General features: G+C 34.5%; 1 long non-coding RNA gene across 4 annotated transcripts; it reads right to left on the reverse strand.

The window, feature by feature from the left end:
* Window positions 1-15,513: 15,513 nt before the first annotated feature.
* On the reverse strand, window positions 15,514-20,862 carry LOC110804811 (uncharacterized). 4 transcript variants are annotated; one of them, XR_002537832.2, is made up of 7 exons: window positions 20,589-20,855; window positions 19,384-19,557; window positions 18,673-18,812; window positions 16,980-17,073; window positions 16,821-16,882; window positions 16,185-16,322; window positions 15,514-15,903 (listed from the first exon to the last, which is right to left on the reverse strand). It is a non-coding gene; the product is annotated as an uncharacterized lncRNA (long non-coding RNA). The 4 variants fall into 4 exon arrangements; XR_002537831.2 differs by having other exon boundaries at window positions 16,980-17,083; XR_008932816.1 differs by having other exon boundaries at window positions 16,980-18,812; window positions 19,389-19,557; window positions 20,589-20,862.
* Window positions 20,863-22,834: the final 1,972 nt, after the last annotated feature.

The following is a 22,834-nucleotide window of genomic DNA, read 5'->3' on the forward strand; positions in this document are numbered from 1 at the left end:
CGCAAGAATTCCCAAGTACCAGGTACCAAGGCCGGTGGCCCGATCCCGATCCCGATCCCGACCCGGCGCGCGCGCGTGTGTGTTATGTGTCCACCCATACCACTCTCACACTTTCTTAAACAAGAGTTACACCCATTCCAAAATTAATAAACAAGGAGAATATATATGAAGAGTTTTTCCAATGTGGCCGGGACTCTCTTATTTTACACTCATTTATTTGTGTTTTCCAATGAAAACTTCCAACAATGCCCTTCTAGTAAAATAAACTCTTCATTTTCTTCAGAGTTATATCCCTCCCTGAGTGTCCACATGCAAGTGGACCATGGTGTCAAGTAAGTAACTTAGTTCTCAAATTCTCATCTGAACCAATAACCAACCTATTTTTCTTCCTTAGTAACCCATTTTGGAGTCTGAAGTTGGAAACAACTTCCACTTGTTGTAACTGAGAAACTATGTTCTGAATGTTAGCATCAGGAACATAGTTGGCTTTGATTAAATCCACCACATTAGAAGAAATTACAAAGACAACTATACACAAGATTTCTGAGCCTTGTACCCTTGACAAGGCATTTGCAACTATGTTTCCCTTTTCACACTTGTACTGAATTTCATAGTCAAAACCCATTAGCTTAGACAACCAAAATTGCTGAAATGGAGTTGCGATTTTCTACTGAAGAAGCCACTTAAGACTTTTATAGCCTGTCCTAATAATAAAGTGAGTCAAGTGACCAACAACCAAATTTTGCTCCCATTTCTGAACTATATACACTATTGCTAGCCGCTCTTTTTTTATAAAATGATACCTTTTTCCATTTAGGGCCTAAAGATCTGTTGATGAAAGCTAAAGGATGCCCTTGTTGCATCAACACAACACCAATACCTGTCTTTGAAGCATCTGTTTCCAATACAAAAGTTGAGAAAAGTCTGGAACTGCTAGAATAGGTGCAGTGGTTAAGGCCAATTTAAGAGATTCAAAGGCCACTTGTGCTATATGTTCAAAACCAGTAGGTATAACACTAGGATCCAATACCTGCAACAAACATAGGTGAGCTTCTCCTTCTAACATCTTCATTGATGGACTGCCCTCAATCACCTTGATTTTCTCTGGTGGCATCCCTTTCAGTTTATATTTTTCACCCCCAATCATAAATTCCATCAAGAGTTTATGACAATCCCAACATATGGTCCCTAAGGTAGCCAGCAACTAAATTCCCAACACCATATCACAAGATACCAACGAGATCAACATTACATCAGCACAAAACTGTTTTCCTTGCATAGCCCAGTTTAGTGCTTCACACTTGTGTTGGCAAGAAATGTGATGCCATCAGCCATTGTTACAGCTTGTGTATTTGTAGGATCAATCTTACACCCCAATTTAGTAGCCATTGACAAGTCTAGAAAATTGTGTGTACTTCCAGACTCAATGAGGATGTGTATGCATGGGTAAACCATTCACCATGGCTCTAACTCTCATGGTTTGGTAAGTATGACCTCCTGACAATGCATGGACTGAAATCACTGGTTCATTCTTGCCTTCCATATTCATGATCATCATCCTAATATAAATCAATTTCCTCATTTATCCCTGATCCAACAATCTCAACAGTGAATAGTTGGGGTTCTTTAAAATTGCATTTATGGTTCCTATCATAGGGCTGATCACAGTAATAACACAATCCCTTAGAAATCTTTTCTTGTCCAACATCTGCTGGAATATACTTATAAGGCCTCTTTTGATGAGTGCTCGATCTAGTCGTGGGATTGGGTAGAACTAGAGGTTTAGAATTCACAAATGCAGGGGTTGCACTCACTGATTTGGTCACAACATAGTTAGGAAAAGAACCTTTATAAGATTTAACCTGGTTTGCACTCAAGGATTCTTCTTGATATACACCTTGCATATTCAATAGCTTCAGCTACTGTTCTTGGCTTAAAATCCCTAAACATAGGTTTGACTGCTGCCTTAAGACCACTAATAAAGCTGTCTAAGAAGTAAGAATCAGGTAAGATGTGATTCTATTGCAGCATTACTGATCTTAGGTCCTCAAACTCATCAATATACCCTTCAATTGAGCCAGTTTTTTATAGCCTATCAAACTTCTCAACCACATTACAACCCACTTCATCCCCGAATCTAGTTGATAGGTCTACAATAAAGTCTGACCAATCTACATTTCTTCTAACAAGTAAGTAGCTAGACACCAAATTTTTTTCTTTATCTATCATGTTCAAGCTAGCAATATCAACTTTCTATTCTTCTTCAATTTTACACAATTTAAAATATTTGTTGCATTTTTTATCCACATTCTTGGATTAGTTCCATCAAATATTAAAAGTCTAGTTTAGGAACATACCCTCAGATTTTGGTGGGATTGAATCTATCACCCCTGTGATCCACTCTTGGAAGAAGAAGATGAACTAGAAGAATCTATGTTTCTCTTTTCCTCAGCTTCTTTCAACCTTCCATTCATTTCTTGAAGTGCAATCCTCATGCCTCTTACTGCTTCTTGCATAAACTTGTTCTGGGTTTGCTGGTCTGTCCATTTTTCTTCTTGGATCCTCAACTACTCCTCCATTGCAGACACCTCTTGGTGATTGTTGGAGCCATCTTTGGGAGTTCAACACTAGAGGGAAAAACCTCAAGTGTGGGCTCATTTTAAGGGGTTTAGTGCGGGCTTTTACATGTGCAACACATGGCCTGCCCGCACTTGATGTTTCTCAAGTGCTGCCAAAATATTGGCAGCACTTGATGGTTCAAGTGCCGCCAATTTGGAAAATGAGCCCGCACTTGACATATTTTGTGCTGCCAATTTTAGAATATGAGCCCGCGCTTGATATATTTGGTGCTGCCGATTTTGAAAACGAGCCCGCACTTGACATATTTGGTGCTGCCAATATTGAAAATGAGCCCGCACTTGACATATTTGGTGCTGCCAAATTTGAAAATGAGCCCGCACTTGACATAGAAATGGGCAGCACAAGCATAAAAATGAGTCGCACTTGATATATAAATGAGCCGCACTTGGCTTATAAATGAGTCGCACTTGGCCTATAAATGAGCCGCACTTGATCTAGAAGTATAACCGATTTCCCTGCTACATATTACAATTGAACCACGCCACTGATTAACCTCCATACATCATATAAAAAGTATCCAATTATATAGATAATTAAATTAAATATTATATAATTGTAAATATAAAATTCGATTACATTACAATCATATGAAAAACTAGCTAGCATCCATAATTTAAGATTCAGTACAAGAAAATATCAAAGACAATCACTGGTAATGAAGTTTGCCAACATTTCTCGAACTTCATCTATCTCCTCAAAGGTGAAAGGTCGCTCCCTCGGATGATTGGATACCTTAAAAAGATCGACCATCAAAAAATATACACTTATAAATATTGAATCGTACAATAAATTAAGACTTAATTTGTTCATAACAAAGAAATAATTAACCGTATAATAATAAAATTGGTTAATTTCGGTCCTAACTTTCATCTAATGAACTCAAATAAATATTTTAAAGTCCTTTCATGTCTAATAAACTTAGTTTTATGTTTCAAAGACTCATTCTCACCCATTTTGGTGAAGTTATACACATTTAAGTCTCGTTAGTTCATTATCGGTCACATTTTGACTAAAATGGCTAATTTCGGTCCCAACTTTCATCTAATGAACTTAAATGAGTATTTTAAAGTCTTTCCATGTTTAATACACTTAGTTTTATGTTTCAAATACTAATTCTCACCCATTTGGTGAAGTTATGCACATTTAAGCCTCTAGTTCAGCATTATCGGTCACATTTTGACTAAAATGGCTAATTTCGGCCCCAACTATCAACTAATGAACTTAAATGAGTATTTTAAAGTCTTTCCATGTTTAATACACTTAGCTTTATATTTCAAATACTCATTCTCACCCATTTTGGTGAAGTTATGCACATTTAAGCCTCGTTAGTTCATTATCGGTCACATTTTGACTAAAATGGCTAATTTCGGTCCCAACTATCAACTAATGAACTTAAATGAGTATTTCAAAGTCTTTGCATGTTTCATACACTTAGTTATATGTTTCAAATATTCATTCTCACCCATTTTGGTGAAATTATGCACATTTAAGCCTCGTTAGTTCATTATCGATCACAATTTGACTAAAATGGCTAATTTCGATCCTAACTTTCAACTAATGAACTTAAATAAGTATTTTAAAGTGTTTCCATATTTGATACACTTATTTTTATGTTTTAAAGACTTATTCTCAACCATTTTGGTGAAGTTATGCACATTTAAGGCTAGTTTGTTCATTATAGGTCATATTTTGACTAAAATAGCTTATTTCGCTCCCAACTTTCAACTAATGAACCTAAATAAGTATTTTAAACCCTTTACATGTTTAATATACTTATTTTTATGTTTCAAAGAATTATTTTCACCTATTTCGGTCAAGTTATGCACATATAAGACTCGTTTGGTCATTATAGTTCACTTTTTCACTAAAATGGCTTATTTTGCTACCAACTTTCAACTAATGAACATAAATAATTATTTTAAACCCCTATATGTTTATTAGACTTAGTGTAATGTTCTAAGACTCATTCTCACGTACTTTGGTCAAGTTATACACATTTAAGGCTCGTTTGATCATAATAGGTTATATTTTGACCAAAAATGCTTATTTCGCTCAAACTTTTAATAATGAACCTATTCATGTTTAATATTCTTAGTTTTATGATATTAAGACTCAACAATGCGTAAGAAAGTCCTATCTAATAACAAGATAGCTTATTAGTAATCATTGTCACCTATTTTAGAAAACTTTGGCTAGTATGTGTTTGTTTTGACTTTTAAAGTTCTTTTGTGCATTACCAAGGTTGACTTTGGGAAATAAAATGTAAGAACATCCTATCTAAAAACAAGATAGCTCAACCAATGGTCATTTTTTAATCTCTAGGTTCTATTTGAGTTGTTTTAGCAAAGACTCGCGATGATTGTGGAGCAAGACGAACATTCATATCTAAGGTGGTGAATTTGACTGGAGAAAAAAGTAAAACCTACCATCGGTGTCTAAAGAGAAAAAAAAACCTTACTTGCTTTGACGTGCTTTCTTTCTTCAAAAAACAAAGAACATGATCCATTGAAAAAGAAACATGAATAGTATAAGAGGACTTCCAAGAGCCACAACCAGGAAACAAATGAAACACATAAGAGACTAAGATACTTATAAAATCACATAGATATATAAGATCTTTAACAATTCTTTACGTATGTAAAAGATATTATATGTTTTAACTCTCCCGGACACACATGAAATCCAAAAAATGCATACTTGAAAAACAAACACCACCATTTTTATTGCTTTATGCACTTAGGTTTTTGAAGTCCTCATTGGATGTGCCAAGATTTATAGATGTTTATTCATGGTAATGAATATTGTGCCTCCTCATGACAAAAAATGCACAAGGACAGCAACAGGCTACTGCATTTATGCAATCTCTCTTCTGCCAGACCTGACTGCATCAATGCAGCAACAAGGTAGGTGCTTGCATCAACACAACAACAACAACGCAGTATCAATGAATGCAACAACAACTAGTTTTTGCATCAAAAAGTATATTATTAAAGTACGATATACTACTCCCTCTATCAGCAAATAAAGTTCACATTTTATTTTTGGCACAAGTATTTAGCTATACAGAATCTTCATTGTTGAACTCCTAGTTCTGAAAATATGAGGATCAAAGTTGGGACGAGAACAATACGTAAGCACCTTAATGATGCAGCAGCCGTGCAGAGCAGTATGCAGCGATCGTTCAGATCAGTAAACATCAATGTAGATCAGTAAGCATCAGTACGGATCAGAAAAGCAGAATATGATCAAATCCGAATGCAGCACAACAGTACAGAAACACAGTACACGAAGAGATCAAAATGCAGCGCAAGAAACAAGAAACACAGATCAATTAAGTAAGCACAATTAACTTAGCCAAGCTAAGTTACGGAGTATAAAATTAGGAGGAAGAATATGTGGTGGGGTTTATATTATGACAGCATGACTTGGTATAAAAAATTAAAGTTTCAAAAATGCAATAAGTACTTGGCACCTGTTATTCACGAGATTTCTAACATCAATATATAACTTGAGTATTATCTTGAAAAATTTCATGATAAAAGTACTCTCTAATCAGCCAAGCAATAAGTAATAGCCAATTCTCACATCCATATAAGCATGTATCGAATATTATTTCAGATTAAAGAGTGAAAAAAACAAATATTAGAATCAAAATACATATCAAAGTCTGAAAACTGATCTAATAAATCTATTGACAGATTTGTTAACAGGGAGGCATTTCAGTAATTTTCAGGAAGCATCACCAAGTACATCAACAATTGAGATTCCAACTAGCTATACAATTGAGATTCCAATATTTCAGGAAGCATCACCAAGTACATCAACAATACAAATCAGCAGGGAGGCATTTCAGTAACACTGAACCAAGAAACCTCAAGCCAATAACAAACAATATGAAGAATAAAATTTTAGCAGTGATTAGCTTAGCAACCATAACCACTTGGCAGTTTGGCGTTCTCTAGACCTGATTTTCCTAGTCAGTAGCTATACTACTCTTTTTGGTTTATTCTATCGAAACCTTGTAAAACAGTTTGTTTCATTATATGCTCAAATTTCACATCAGTAGATCAACAAGTAAGATTTACAACATAATAGAAATATACTCTATCATTGTTCAAATTAAACCAGATTTGTTGTCGTTGCATTGATATATGAACGGGTTAAAGGCTTAAAGCGCCCATAGAGAGGCCCTAGAAAGACAGCTAGTGATTTAGACAAGATTCTTTATTGAAGCCAAAACCAGAAGCAAGAAGGAGATTAGATAGGTTGTTGAGCTGAATAAGCTTGGCAGAACAAAATCATCTCAACTGATCAAGCAGTTTGGCTCTTGATTAGAAAACATGAGTCATGATATAACTAACAATGTATAATGCAAAGTGCCAACGCAAAAAGTAAACTAATGAGATAGTTATCAAAAAAAAAAATACAACCATCAGCTCCTAGTATGGATACATTTAAACAAGTTATTCATGATTTTCTTTACAAGATGGAATCTACTTCATTTAAGTAAGTCTGATCCAAAGAAACTAGAAGTTTACAACAAGAATTACACCAACATCGACGAGGCTAGCCCCTAGTCCAAAAGCACTGCACAATCATTACCAATCTCGTCTTGAATCAAACATAAACATATGAATCATGATAAAACTAACAATTACCTCTCTAAGCTATAAAAAGTGAAACCAGAAATAATGAACAAAGAACTGAAGATAGAAAGATTAAGTATGTAGAAGGTTGGTGAAATTGTAGCGAAGAGGGAAGATGCAAAGAAATCAACGACAACTACTATATTTTGAGATTAATCCTCCAAAGGTTTATAAAATACAACCCCCTGATAACAGGATTTAGTTATAGTATCCTTTGCCGAGATTCTATAACTAAATCATGTTATCATTACTGATCTTATCACTACTTTGGCACTAAATTCTCGTCTAGATTATTATAGTTAGAAGCTTCATACGGAATAAACTTGTAAGGTAAAAGATATAGGAAGCCTTAGTGATTGCCACTTAGGTCAAAATTGCTACAAACTTATGCACTTCCCTTGAAAAGAAAAACAAGTTACTGCCTTATTTACCCAATAAGAAAGCAATACTGAAAACAATAAATAAAACAGGAGGCCTACACAGACTAGCATCACCAGTTCGCTAACAATCATATCCCTAAAGTTGTGCTTTATATCTTTCTCATATCCTCCCCTTTTCGAATATTTTGTCAATATTCTTACCCTATCAAACTAAACTTATATTGTTGCTCTTTTCTAATTTGCCCAGTCCTTTAAAAATAACAAATACAAAATCAAATGAACACCCAAAACATACTACTTTCTCCGTTTCACAAAATGTTTCTATTTTCCTTTTTGAGCGTTCCAAAAAACGTTTCTTGTTTCTATTTTTAGCCATACATTTTTCTCACTTCAAGAGAAATTTATGCCAAAAGAACAATAAAAAAGTAAAACACGATTGTGATTTCTATTAAACAATCTTTTACTTTCTCTCATTCCCCATAATAGTACATATTATTGTGACACATGTAATTTCTTAATACCCGTGTTTTTCACATAATCAGAAACGTCTTGTGAGACGGAGGGAGTAGTATTTAATGAAAAAACAATTTGTAAAAGGATAATATGATTTCAACTACAATTAGGAACTGGATATTAACTAATTATATAGAACAACAACAAACCAAAACAAAGCCAACAAAAAAAAAGAAACATACTATATTAACAACATGAATTCGATCATTTAAAACATCATATCAGTCCATCAACCTCACATGAGGCTAGACAACAACTGTACCTATCAAAATCGATGCAAAATATAAGAGAAAAAGAAGTTATACACTGTCGTGAACATTGAGAATAGCAGTGGCAACGAATGAGATGTGATTGGAAGTCCCCCGAACTGATAATCTGGAACGCCGACTAGAGGTGGTGATACAACTCCAGATTAGGATTTAATTAGAGGAGCGTAGTTAGGATTTTAAGCGGAGAGGCAATCAGAATTGAAGAACGGAGGCCGAAGAGGAAGGAGATGAGTTCTATGGTAGAGGAAAACGAAAATGACTGAGCAGAACTATGATTTTGGGAATTAAGGTAGATGATTAAAAGGAAATCGAGAAATTTGTCAATTAATCAGTTGTTTTACTTGTAAATGTCGAAAGTTGGAGGGTATCAAAATAAATTATTCTTTTACCGTTCTATTAGTTGCAACAAACAGTCCTCTTTTATTTTAAATATTTATTTATTTATTCTATGGCTTAAATTCAATATAAAAATTCAACGGATGAAATTTTATTTTATTTGGAAGTCGTCGTTAGTCGACGACCTTTACAGTAGCGTCGACGGTGCGAATAGAAAGAATTTTCACGAGAACTAAGTAGTTAGTATGGTTCATTTGGTCGTTTCTCACCAGCTTCTACATGACTACAACCTTGATCTTAATGGACTCCCATAACTATTAGAAACTGGTAACTAAATTTCCAATCAAAAACCACTAAAACCCACAAACATCAATGACATAGAAATGATAGAATCATCTAAAACCAAAGCATCAAAGGCAATCATCCACTCAAGCCCAAGACAGGAAATGTAACTCTTGAAGCTATAGACTTATACAGAATAAAATTACTAACATACAACCTAGATTGAAGTAAAGCAAATACCAATCCATTTGTCAAGTACATTTGTCAACAATGACAGAAAAACAAATCGGAAATCAATATATTTGACTCCTTACAAAATTCTCAATTGATAAGATTTTGAATTTCTAATACACAAAGAAGACTTCTTACATCCATTAAATCACCAAAGTTCAACTTAACAAAATTTAATCAAACAAGCGCAATCACTATGCTAAATTTCATAATTCGTAAGATTTAAATATGATAAGATAAAGTTCATGTACAACTAACAAAATCCGATTCAGATCCAAAACCATCAACAAATTCCAAAATCAAACAATCAGAACCCGACATACATCACCAGTAAACACAATCGCAATTCGAACAATTAAAAAAACTTCAAAATAAATAAAACAAAACCCTAAAAAATTAAAATCTAAGAGAAATTAACAATAATTACACAAAAACATTAGAATCAAACTTTTTCGATGCACATCAACAGATCAGAAACACGAATTTCCCAAAAAACGATTATAAAAAATCGAAGAACAAGCCTGAATTAGTTCGATCTGGAAGAAGGTAGAAGCTAAACGAGCACGCAATCGAAAAACCTTGACAAATTAGGCATTCGTCATTACAGTAACAAGCTTATATGAAACAAATAATTAAATTTTATTCACAAACCCATAAGAGATCGAGGAGCGACACCTGTGTGTTGCCGCGGCGGCAGGAAGAGGACGAATTCGGCGGTGGGGAAACAACAGCGGCGACGCGGCTAGTCGTGTTAGGTATGCTGTGAGTGCTGTGAGTGTTGAATTATCGTGCCAAGAGAACCAGAGAGGGGAAGGGGAAGGAGCAGAGAAACTAGAGAGGGGAAGGACCATAGAATCGAGAATATGAAAAAAATGTTTTAGGGAAAAGCAGAGATAAAGAAGGAGGAGAAGCGGGAAATGAAATGATTTTGGGGGAAAAAATTAGAAATATTTTGTGCGGCTCGTTTGTAAATGAGCCCGCACTTGAACTCAAGTGCTGCCAATTTTCTAAAATATGCTCGCACTTGTGATTTTTTTTTTTTTTTTGTGTGTGTTGTCAAGTGCTGCCAATTTATAAAATGAGCCGCACTTGAAGGGAAGCACATGGCGATTGTTCTACTAGTGCAAGTAGAAGAGAACTAGATGTTCTATAATTGATTACTCAATTAGAATCAATCACCCAACCATGATCAATCTCAATAACCCACAATTGAATTCTGATGCGATTTTCAGTTTGAGAAATATCAAACATCTGGTGTGCATAGCTGAGTTGAAGCTCTAACGCGGGATATAGAGATTCAAGCAGCAGCTGCTCTTAGCTCTGACACCAATGTTGCAGTCAAAGCAACCCTTGACTGTAAGAACTAACTAACTCGAGTTCCAGAGAACTCTAGCAATGACAGAAATTGGAAATAGTAACTGAACATAGAATATGAGATGGGAAAGAATAAGGTGTTTATTATTTCATTTGATAATCTGTTACAAAGCATAAGCTACTTATACAATGAAATGGTTGTCATCTAAGCTAAGTGACAACTGAGCCAACTAACTAATTGTAACATTAAGTATATTCTGTTTTGAGATTTAGTTACACATCATTTCCCTACAAAACTGATTACTTATTGAAAGTCAACAGGTCAACACAATTGATGCTAATTGACCCCTAACATAATCTTTACTCAAAACTAATCATTTTGAACTTTTTACTTCTTAATTTCTAGATCAGAGACTGCCAATTGGTTAACAATACATGAGATCATTTTGGCAAATTTAATCTTATGATGGCTTTTGCCCGCCCATGAATTATTTTTGGGTTGAATGTTTTTCTTCTTCTTTTTAGTCCACTTTGAATTGCGTATGTTCTTTTTTGAACTATTTGAGAATTGAACACTCGGGTGCTTAATGTTTTGTTTACCCTTGCTTACATGTGTTAGATGCCTCTCAGAGGGTTTCCATGAAAGTCTTTTCAACCTCATCTAGTTGGAATTCTCACCCATCCATCTCATTTTGATCCAATAGTTCTAATAGGTTCTATGTTCTCACAAGAACCAGGTTCTTGTGAGAACCTCTTCTGAAAATTCGGAAAATCCGAATAAATTAATTTTTTTTTAAATTCGAAACAAATCCGAAAAATAGAAAAGAATTTCGGAAATTCAAAATTTAATTCAAATTGTTCGAATTTAATTCGAAAACAAATATTTAAATGAATCATTAGGTTTTCAAATAACTTTAAATAATTGGTATTTGACTTTTCAAAATATTGAGTACTCAAAAATAATATTTTGACTTTAGGAAAACAATTTTAAAAAATCCTAAAGTTCTGCAAATCCTACTCAAATAGTATGAATTACTATCAAGTAGTTTTTAAAATCGTAGTTTAAGGATTTACCACTTTGCACTATTAATTAATGCAAAGCGGCTCTCAAACTAGAGCTCTACAAATACCACTTTGTAACACCCTAGTAATTCCTTATATTTAGAATTACCTTTTTCCCACTAATATAAAATAATTACCAAGATATTAACGCCACCGTGATAACAGCTAAGGCTATTTACCAGAATTACGCAGCGGAAATTAACTAACTTTCAAACGTATTAAATAGTTAATGGTCATAAAACAACTTGGAACCATCAAGGCCCAAACCAAAGTAATAAATCGTTTAGAAAATCCATTAACTAAGGTTTAAAATCATACTATAGTAATAATGATAGTAGTCATGACTATAATTCAGAAATAGAGTTTGTAAATGTGAAAGATGAAATAGTCACTCATCACTATTCCCATGATAACTTCTCCCGCAAGTTATCTCAATCAACCTGTTTATTGAAATCTACTCCCCAACAATGCAAGCGCAATGATGGATCATCATAGGGTCATTAAGGCGAAGGCCATGACCGAAAGACATGAAGCACGAAGTCAGCAAAAGCTGAGTACGAACAAGCTAGAATGAAATCCTAGTCTAACATGCTTCACTCAACAATAAAGATAATCCACATGCAAAATCCATTAAGATAAACCAATTAGTCATTAAGACATACTCAAGACTTGACACGACTCTTAACTCATTGATTAATAAGAATTTAGCTTCGGACGGGTAAAATATAATAACAAAACCCACTGAGGGAAACAAGACCACTGAGGGAAACCGAGGGTGTTGGGAGCCCACCAAACACCAGATAATATAGAGTCGGGCTTTCTACCGACAGTCGGACCATACCGACGGAATTCCTGCACATTTTATAAGCGAATAACCAAAAGAATGAAACAACGTCTTGTATCATTCAAAGAGTACGAGTTTCTCCGACACGACTCCCCCCATTGTTCATACTCGAGGTATATACGTTCCAAGATTTTTGAAGCTCATTCGGGTTACACTTTACGTTACTTAGTATATTAAGTTCAAGACTCAACCCAAAGACATAACTCACAAGTAATTCAACAATTAAACAATGACACTTCATTTTAATCCTTTAGGACTTGTGATCAAACATATGACTCAAGTGAATTTACTCCATAGTTCCATCTCAAAACACTTTTGAGATGACCCAGCATTGTCCTTTTTAACATGCGGGATGTGCCCTTAGCACGAATAGTCCTTAGTTCAATTCACACAACTCTTTAAATGTATTCTACACTTGCGGTAGAACAAACGATGCACTGAGGCAATATTCAATAGGCTCATTGTATGCTAGACATCCCGTACAATAGCATAATCATAATAACTTGCATGCGAAACACTCATACATGCATACCAATTTGAACAACATGCTTGACATAATTCAACGATTATAAAAGTCCATAAAATGATAGTTCAATAGAATCTATAAAGCATTAATCAATCCATAACATGCTCATTCACATAGATTCAATAACAATTCTCACATGCTTGTTCACACATCAAACATGGATTCACAACACTTAAGTTCACATGACTCACAATCAATATACTTCATAAAGTCCTCATGGGATGCGTGGTCACCCTAGTCTTGTACGTACCTGGAATACCTAAGTACGGGGGCCATTGTGCGAATCACTACTCAAGCTAGAAATCAACTCCTATAAACACAAAGGAGAAACTTAATTATTATTATTCATGTTTACTGAATTTCCATCAACTATTTAAGAATCTAAAACCCTTGGTTTATTTAGAAATTAATCGTTATTCGTTAATTTAATAGTCTCAAATAGTCAACTCAAGTCCTAGCATACAAACATTGACTTTTGGCCTTAAAAATCATTAAAATTAACACTTTAAGCTTTATAATGAATCTGAAAATTTAAGTTGATTCCCATAATTTAAATCGTCATTAAATTGTGTGAATCAATCGCTTGAATAATTGGAATTAAAATCCTACTAATAGGTCATTAATAAAACCATGTTTTGACCTTTAAAATTGACACTTTAATTAACCATTAAATCTGAAAATTATAATTCTTTTGAATTAAAATCAATCCATCAATTCAAATACGAAATATTAAAACACAGTGTTCATAACCGTTCCCAGCAATTTAAATAGTCCAAAACAATTAAATAATCGTAATTAACTAATTTAAAACGAAATCGGAAAGTAAAAAGTATACGGAGATTAACAACAACAACAACAACAACAACAACAACAAGAACAACAACAACAACAACAACAACAACAACAACAACAACAAAAAACACACACACACACGCAACAATTGATGGGTGCGTGTGGGACAGCAACGTTGAAGCAGCAGCAGCACACGAAGCAATAGCAGCGGCACGAGGCAGCAGCACTCGGTGCGCTGCGGGCGAGGGCTAGGCGCTGCGGGCAGGCGAGGGGTGGGCGCACCGGGAGCTCGGCACAGGCAGCAGCAACACACAGCGTGTGCGCGCTGGGCTGCGAGGGCAAGAGAATGAGTGAGGGAGTTTGTGCGTGAGGCGGGCACGGTGTGCGCACAGGGGCAACACACGAGGACGGGCTGGCAGCGAGCATAGGCAACGCTTGTTGCCTTGGGGCCGAAGGGAAGGGCAGACGAAAAGAAGAAAGAGAGAGGGAGAGAGAGAGATTGCTGAAATATTAAGTGGGAATTTAATGAAGGGAAGGGGGTATTTATAGTTTTTCCTTCCCTCATGGGCTAGGTTTTAGGGTTTTAGGTTGGGCTTGCTTACGGGCTTAATTAGAATTAACTCCTTGCAAGCCTTGTTGGGTTTGATCATGAAATTGGACTGGGCTTGGATTAAAATTAAATTCATTTTCAAAATATGTCCCAACAACTCCCGATTAAATAAATTCGTTGAATTTATTTAATAGAAAACCGGTTTTCGTAAATAATTAATAATTAATTATTTGAAAATAAAATACATTTAATTCTTATTAAATACAATTAAATTCGTAAAAATATTTATAAGTACAATAAATTATATTTATAAATTACGAAAAAATACGAGGTATTACAGTGAAGTTGACAAAGACATATCAGTCCAAGTCTTTGGCCAACAAGTTATTTCTCAAGAAATATTTGTTCGGACTCGAGATGGAAGAAGATGGAGATTTAAGAGATCATCTGAATCGTTTCAAGGCTTGATCAACCAACCGAATAATTTGGATGAAAAATTAAAGGATGAGGACAAAGCTATTCTTGTACTTGTGTCTCTACCAAAGAAGTATAATACCGTGATTACTTCTTTGTTGGTGGGGAAAACGAAGTTGTCTTTAGAAGAGACTATCACTACTACAAAAATGGCAAAGAGACCCGTCCAAAATGACCCGTCTAAAAAGAGACCCCCTCTTAGAAAGGGGGTATGTTTGTTAAAAGTTAGAGACCCTTCATATAAGAAAAGGGTTCTCTTACATTAAGTTGGCATAAAATATTTTAGAAGGAAAATAGACCCCATATGTAAGATATGAGATCTTTTTGTTAAAAATATTCAGACCCCATATGTAAGATATGGGGTCTCTTTGAATTTTTTAATATTTTTAATTTAACAAATTAAGACCTCATATATAAGAAAAGGGGTCTCTTTGAACTATTTATTAATTTATTTTCAAATAAGCTCAGACCCCATATGTAAGATATGGGGTCTTCTTTGAGTTTTTTAATATTTTCATAATTAAAAAATTCAGACCCTTATGTTAGATAGGGGGTCTCTTTGAATATTTTACTATTTTTTATTATATACCCGAAAGAGCCGCTTTTATACCTAACGGGTCTCTTTTCATCAATTTTTATTAAAAAAAATCAGCATAAACAGACCATTTACCGGCCTAAAAAATCAGCATATATTTAAATTGGTAATTCCAAAATTATTTATACAATTACCACAAAATAAAATTTCTTCAGGTTTGTGATCTAATACAAGAACGGACCAGCCTAATCTTCATCTAACTGAAGCTCCAGTAACCAGATTTAGACTCCTTTTGAGAATTTATTAGAAGAAAATTTGACACTGCAATTTTTCTGTCACGATATCTCAATGTGGAAGTATCTAAAATAGCAGCTTTACTTTCGTTGGAGTCTGCATCAGATACATATAGACAATCATCACCTTGGGAAGGTTTCTAGGAGTTTGAGGTAAATCTAGATACCCTCCAACTGCTAAGTCCAAGAATCTTGTGTATGATTTTGACGCCATGCCTACAAAATGTAAATAAAGTAACATAAGTTAAAACAAATATCAATTTAGCAACAACTTAAATAAGCATAAACAATATATCATGAAAATTTACTAGTAATTATGCTGATAAGTATCAAACAAAGTACGCGTGCTCTAGAACTCAAGAATAATGAAGAAGCACAGAAATTTAAAACTGTAACTAGACTGAACAATTTCAAAAATCTCAGTATAATAAACCACATTCACCAACTAGAATATAAAATCAGATTCATTGATCTCTACAGAGGCATTATTCCCTTACACTTAAGCAAACACTACCAATCCACTGTCACCTTCTTCGGCCTGCTCAATAGCCGACTTAACCACCATGTTGCCCTGGATTCTTCATTATTACTGTCATCGTCAGGGATCCATTTCTCACACTTTATGAGCCCGTCAACTATAACACCAAGAAGCACATAAAGAGGTCAGTACCAGAATCAAAATATGGGTAACCAAAGATTCAGAACCAAAGATAGTAGACTAGATTATGATCTCACAACCGATTCTCTATTTTTTTTAACAACATGCAATAGTGACGACTTAACCTAGCACTATAATCTCACAGGGAACTAATCCCAGAAATAAGAATTGATTTTCTCATCGCAATATAGCATCATGCATTTATTTATTTACCACAACCAACTTACATTTAGGAAATTCATCGCAGAAATTCACCTTCTTTGAAGTAACCACCAGTCCAAATTCATCCAAATCACAAACAATTACTCTCATTTTACTCCAAACTAAAGAGATGGTTCAAATTTCAATCTAAAAAAAAGAAAAGATTAACTCTTTTTCCAGCTTCAACCAATCAAAGCAAGAAATTTCCAATATTCACATTGCAAAAAACCCAAAGCACAATCACATAAACAAAGATAAGATATTTAGAACTCACCAGTTTCCTCATCATGACTAGATTTCCATCCTTCACAACGAACAGAAGTTCCCCATTGCTGCCTATAAAAAGTGTTCTGCTCAATTACAGGAAATCGACAAGCTACACTAGTGAAAAGGCATACTGAAATAATGAGAAGTTGAGAACATATTTACATACCAAGACCATTCAGTCATTCACAAAACTGGATTCAGGAGAATATGATTCGTTATCCAAATCTGAGAAACTTTCGATTGTCCAAATCTGGATCGACCTGTCACATTCTACTCTCAAATAAACATTATGGATCTTTTGATCTTTCTATCCTTAATAAAAACCTCAGGGCCAAATACGCAGCATTAATCAACTAGGTAACCTGCAACACACCAACCTAACCCTCCAATATTTCAGACCTATGTCAGAAGAAGAAGAAGAAGAAGAGGGAAAATGGCACAACAAGAAAGAGGAGAAGAAATAGAAGGCAGCTACCAGGAGGAAGGGAGGAACCACAACCCATAGTGGATGCAAAGCCTGCTGCCTGCTACTCTTAATGTCATTTGTCTCATCTGACTTATTTTGTCTTAGTTGCTTTTAATTAATTAGCTTTGTCTTGTACTGATTTTGGTATTAAAAGGGGAAGGGAAGAAAGCAGAAACCATCTTGTGAATTGTTTGGCTTAGCCCTGGGAGAAAGAGACCTCTCGAAGAGTCTCACCTTGTAATCAAGCTTTCAGCTTAATCAATATACAACTATCATCTTTCCTCAACCATTCATGCATTACTCTATTATATGTTACCATAATTTGCTGGCAGGAATCGTAGTTCGTTCCATAACCATTAACTGCACCACTTAAAGACCCTAGAAACAGAAACTTTAAAACTCCCGATATATTCTTGAAAGCATGAAACCGCTGCTCCCTTATATGTGAAATGAATCAAAGTTATCTCAAACCTGATCATAAAGATACATCACACCGAGAAAGTGAAAAAATCTAAACCTAAGACAGTCAAATAGTTTTCTCGAGTCTGATCATAAATGAAAAAATGAAACACTGACGAAGCTTCCAATGCTGAGTTTATCAACCACTGCCACATAAAGAGAATGGTAGTAGCTAAATTACACTAAGATAAACGACTGAATTTATATGAAACTCACCAAGTATAACCTCCTAACTCAAAATTTTACTGAATCAAATTGGTCTTCGGTAGACTCTGCATCTTGAACCATAGAAAATGATTCAACTTTACAATGCAACCTACAATTGAAATTCGATACAGGAGGCTGCCTCTCTGTGAATAGGAAGATAGTTGCAGGTGTACCACTCCCACCACAAATGTCAACATATAAAAACCAGCAAATCTCTAAGACAAAAAAAATGACGTTGGCCTAGAAGATGTCAAGTCGCTCATTCAGGTGAATCACAGATGATATCATAACAAACGATGCAAACACATGATAAGTAAAACTAATACTAAAATGAACAATGATATTATATACTATTATAAAAGCGAGAGCATTACAAAATCTAAATAACAGTAAACTCGGTTTCCACAATCCCTGATTAATTAGTTCTTTCTCCCCTACTCTATTCGAAATTATAGAAGGCATATAGTTACCAAAAAAATTTGTATAAATTTATTTCACCAAAATTTAGTTCAAAATGTATCTAAAATTATAAATTAACTCAACCAAGTATATAAAAACTGGTAAAACCCATTCAATCAATTACGAAACTTAAGTTGAATCATTAACTTAATTTGCATTTGAAGTTTCACGAGGGAAGAAATCAATTAAAAATAAATGGACGGAGGAAAATGCGAATGAATTATCTGAAATACATTGGAGGTGACAAGAAGAAATATATAGCTCTTACCGGTGATATGTATCTACAAATTTTTCCTATGAATGCTAAGATCAACTCTCCTCGCAATTACAGAAAAATATGGCAGAGGATGATACTCCCATGGAATTTGGCTTTTGTTTTGTATCCTCAAGCCTTCACGTTGCATCTCTCTGTAAACAAACCAAAATAATTTCATGAAAGAAACTTAAGTACTTTTCATTAATAAAAACAATTCATATATTTGAGTATAAAGAGATCCATTCTTTGAGTCTTTTCATACATTATTGGTGCTTCCATAGCTTCAATTCCATTGCAACCAAATTGATATAGAAGTCAATACGAACAGAACATTCATCCCGACATTTAAAGGTAGAGATTCTTGCCTATAAGGTGTCAAGAGACCACTTAGAGTGACTAAATAGCTCTATCACATCTTTTAACATATGTAATCACAACTAACTATATATATTATCATACAAGCTAGAAAAGGAATCTACTAAAAGAAGAGATGACAAATAATATATATTTTAAATATAAAAGCTGCTAAAAAGTAGGTTTAGATAATCCCTGATTGCATATCCCTTGCTAATAGACATTTGATACAACTATACAGATAATTACTAAACCGAATAGTTGTGTTTCTAAAATTCACTGAATTAGTTAAAATCTTAATTAACTCAACCAAGTATATACACTGGTAAAACCCTTCAATCAATTACAAAGCTTGAGTTGAATCATTACCTTACCTTGTGCAAATCCGACAATTCCTAAACCATTGCACTCATTCTGACAAGCTCTTCAACCTGAAGAATTCCCTATTCCTCAAGACTTCTAATATGTTCAGCAATCCGACTTTGAATCCTAAGGACAACTCATACTTCTGCCGCAATCCTTTTCGACTTATCTGTCCTATACCTAAAAATTCAAAATTCGAGAAATTGAATTCAGAAACATAGAGTTAACAACTCAAACAATTCAATTGGAAACCCTTCAGCCATGGGAGAGACATATAGAGTGAGACACCAATATTTGTAGAGTGATTTGTGGGTAAACGAAAGCGATTTATTGTTGTTGGTGAGGCAAAGAGGGAAGTCGGCAGAAAGCAACGAGACCAACCTTAGGGTATATACAAATAAATCACAAGTCAACAACTCATTCGGGCATTTTATCAAAAACTTAGTGTGCAGCTCAAATAATATAACTGCCACTACTCAATACTAATCAAAAAATTCATCTACAATCAATAAAATCCGAGAAATTAACAACAATCAATAAATCGCTACACAATAAACAAAAAATAATAACTAATTCGTCCTAACTAGAAAACCTAACTTAATCGAAATTCTAATCCTTTGAGAAATTCATAAGTTCGAAAAAAGAAATTCAAGAGAAGGAGAGAATGATACATAAAGACTAAAAACCGTAACTTTGTAGTTAGTTCGCTGGTTGTAGTGAAAATCTGCCACACAAATCCTTGCCCCCAATTTGGTATCATAATAATTTTACACGATACATCAATTAATAAGAGAATGCTAAAATTTATCACAACGACTACATCAATTGGAAACTAGATACAGAAAATGGAATGAAAACTATCTATGGAGCCAAAAAAAATCAATTCAATTTGAACGCAATTGAAACCCTAATTTCTAAAAACTAGATCAATTAAATCGATGAATTAATTGATATTACCTAAATTTATCACCAACAAATATAACATCATAGCTAACAATAACTGCAATAGTCACAATTTCACTACAGATGCTTAAAAACTGAACAAATTGTTGCCCTAATTGAAAAACCTACACCTTAGGAAAATATCACCATCCAATTTAAACCATAAAACCTTTAATTAGGACAGAACTACAAAAAAAATTAGCAAACTTTGAAGAGAAAGGGAAATAACAGTGAAATCTGAAGTTCAATTTGTGAATGGCGAGGAATACCTTGGATTAAAAGCGTGGAAAGAAGGTGTCGGTTGCGGTTCTTCAATTTCTCGATTATTTTCTTCTTTGGATCGCAGATTAGCACCAAAAGTTTCTTCATCGTTGCCGGTTTTAGGGTTTTCTACTGAGACTCCCTCTTTTTTTGTGAAGAGTGAAACTTTTTGAAGGTTGAAGAGGAGAGAGAAACTAATTCTTAACTTCTGGTTGCTCGCATGTAGAGCAGTAGAGGAAGAGAGATCGAAAAATGAGGGGTGTTGAAAAGAGACCCGTATTTTTGGATATTAGGTTTCTTCATTTTCTTCAACTGGGACCCATGCGAGATAACAGATCTGTGTTCTATGATAGTGGCTCTTCTCTTTTCCTTTCAACGGGGCCACACATTATAAGAGACCCGTGTTTTGTGATACGAGGTCTCCTCCATCAAAGGGAGCTGCTTTTTACATAACGGGTCTTATTTAAGAGATCTCTTTGCCAATTTTTGTATTAGTGTATTGTTGTTCTTCTAGAGACCAAAAAATTGATTAAGCAAGGAACCGGTAACTCATCAGATGGAGGAGCATTCGTGGTAGATGCGCGTGATAAGAGAAAGAAATTTGGTAAGAAACATAACCCTAATATTAAGTGCTTCTATTGTGGAGAGTTGGGTCATATAAAAACTATGTGTCCTAAAGCAAAAGAAGACTTGAAGGAGTTGAAGAAAACTTGCGAAAAGGGACGTGTTTTGTGTGCTGAAGGAGATGATGATGATGTTGGTGATGCTCTTTTGGTTCAAGAAGATAAGGGGCCGGAGGATGGTTGGGTGCTTGACTTGGGAAGTTCTCATCACATATGTGCTAGGAGGGAATGGTTCTCATCCTATAAAGAGTGTGAAGGAAAGATGGTTACTTTACCGGATGGTAATGAGGTAAAAGTTGACGACATTGGTGAGGTTGCGGTAAAACTTTACAATGGTCGTGTTCGGAAGTTACCTGAAGTGAGGTACGTACCAAAGCTAGAAAGGAATCTAATTTCATTGGGTAGATTCGATGGTTTGAGTTATACTGTTATGGTGAACAACAGTAGTTTGGAGGTCACTAAAAAGGTTCGTTGATACTCAAAGGTTGGAAGAACAAAAGAAATCTATTTGTGTTAGATGGAGATGTCCTTGTTCGAGGGAAGGCATTGTCAGATGGACGGAGGCGTCTCAATGGTGACCGTTAAATTAGTTGTCGAACCATATTGGGTTGATGGGGAAGAATTGTTAATATTAAACCCAATATGGAGATGGGTTCCAGTTATGGTATATTACTAGATATTTATTTAGGAGATATATTATGTTATTGTATTCCTATTTTATGATTTGTATTTTAGGGATAGATTTGTTAGTATATTGGTTTCTCCTAAATTTTAATATTCTAGTAATATTGTGTTTCCTAATACCAGGACTAGGGTTAGGTAGTTAGGGTATATATAATAGGGATTTATATACCATTATGATTGATGGGTGATGATAAAGGTCGCAAGTTGCGACAATATTTAGTTGTCTCAATAGTTGGTACATATAGGCGCCACGTAAGCTATGCGTCATCAGAATTTTTTTACTATCAATGCAATATTTTTACTATGAAAATATGTAAATAAGGTAATCGATATAAAGAAGGAAACAAATTAAAATTTAAGATTTTCCTACCTTTTTTTGAAACATGTATAAATTTTATATAAATTAAATATTTTAGTTTCCTATTTAAATCATGACACATAATCATGCCATGTCATCATTGTGACACGGCTTAAAGGTCGAAAGTTACGACCTTTATCATTTTCGATGATTGATATGCTTGGGATCCTGAGCTTGAGCATACTTTGAGAGAAACACATGTGAGGTTGATTGATTGTATTTTTAATAACAGTTTTGATTAATAATACAAGTTGGGACGTGGGTATATCACGTTATTTACATTGTGTGTGCTTTGTCTAGATTTTTATCTCGTACTATTCCTAACACTTCAGAATACTTCCTTCACCTTGAAGTTGGTTAAAGGGTTGTTGGGTTCTTTTGGAGTTAGCATATGGGTTTATTCAATGAAATGAAAAAGGTACTCATCTCTGTGCTATTTGATGATAATTACTTTTGAATTAATTCTAGTTACTTTTTCTCACTTTTTCTCTCTAAACTAAACTACAACCCTAAAATTATTCTAATTATTTACATGGTAATTTTGCCGTGATCAAAAAATTGGGTATTTATATTACAAGTTAATAAAAGA

This window comes from Spinacia oleracea, chromosome 4 (genome assembly GCF_020520425.1).
Source record: "Spinacia oleracea cultivar Varoflay chromosome 4, BTI_SOV_V1, whole genome shotgun sequence".
Classification (NCBI taxonomy): domain Eukaryota; kingdom Viridiplantae; phylum Streptophyta; class Magnoliopsida; order Caryophyllales; family Amaranthaceae; genus Spinacia; species Spinacia oleracea.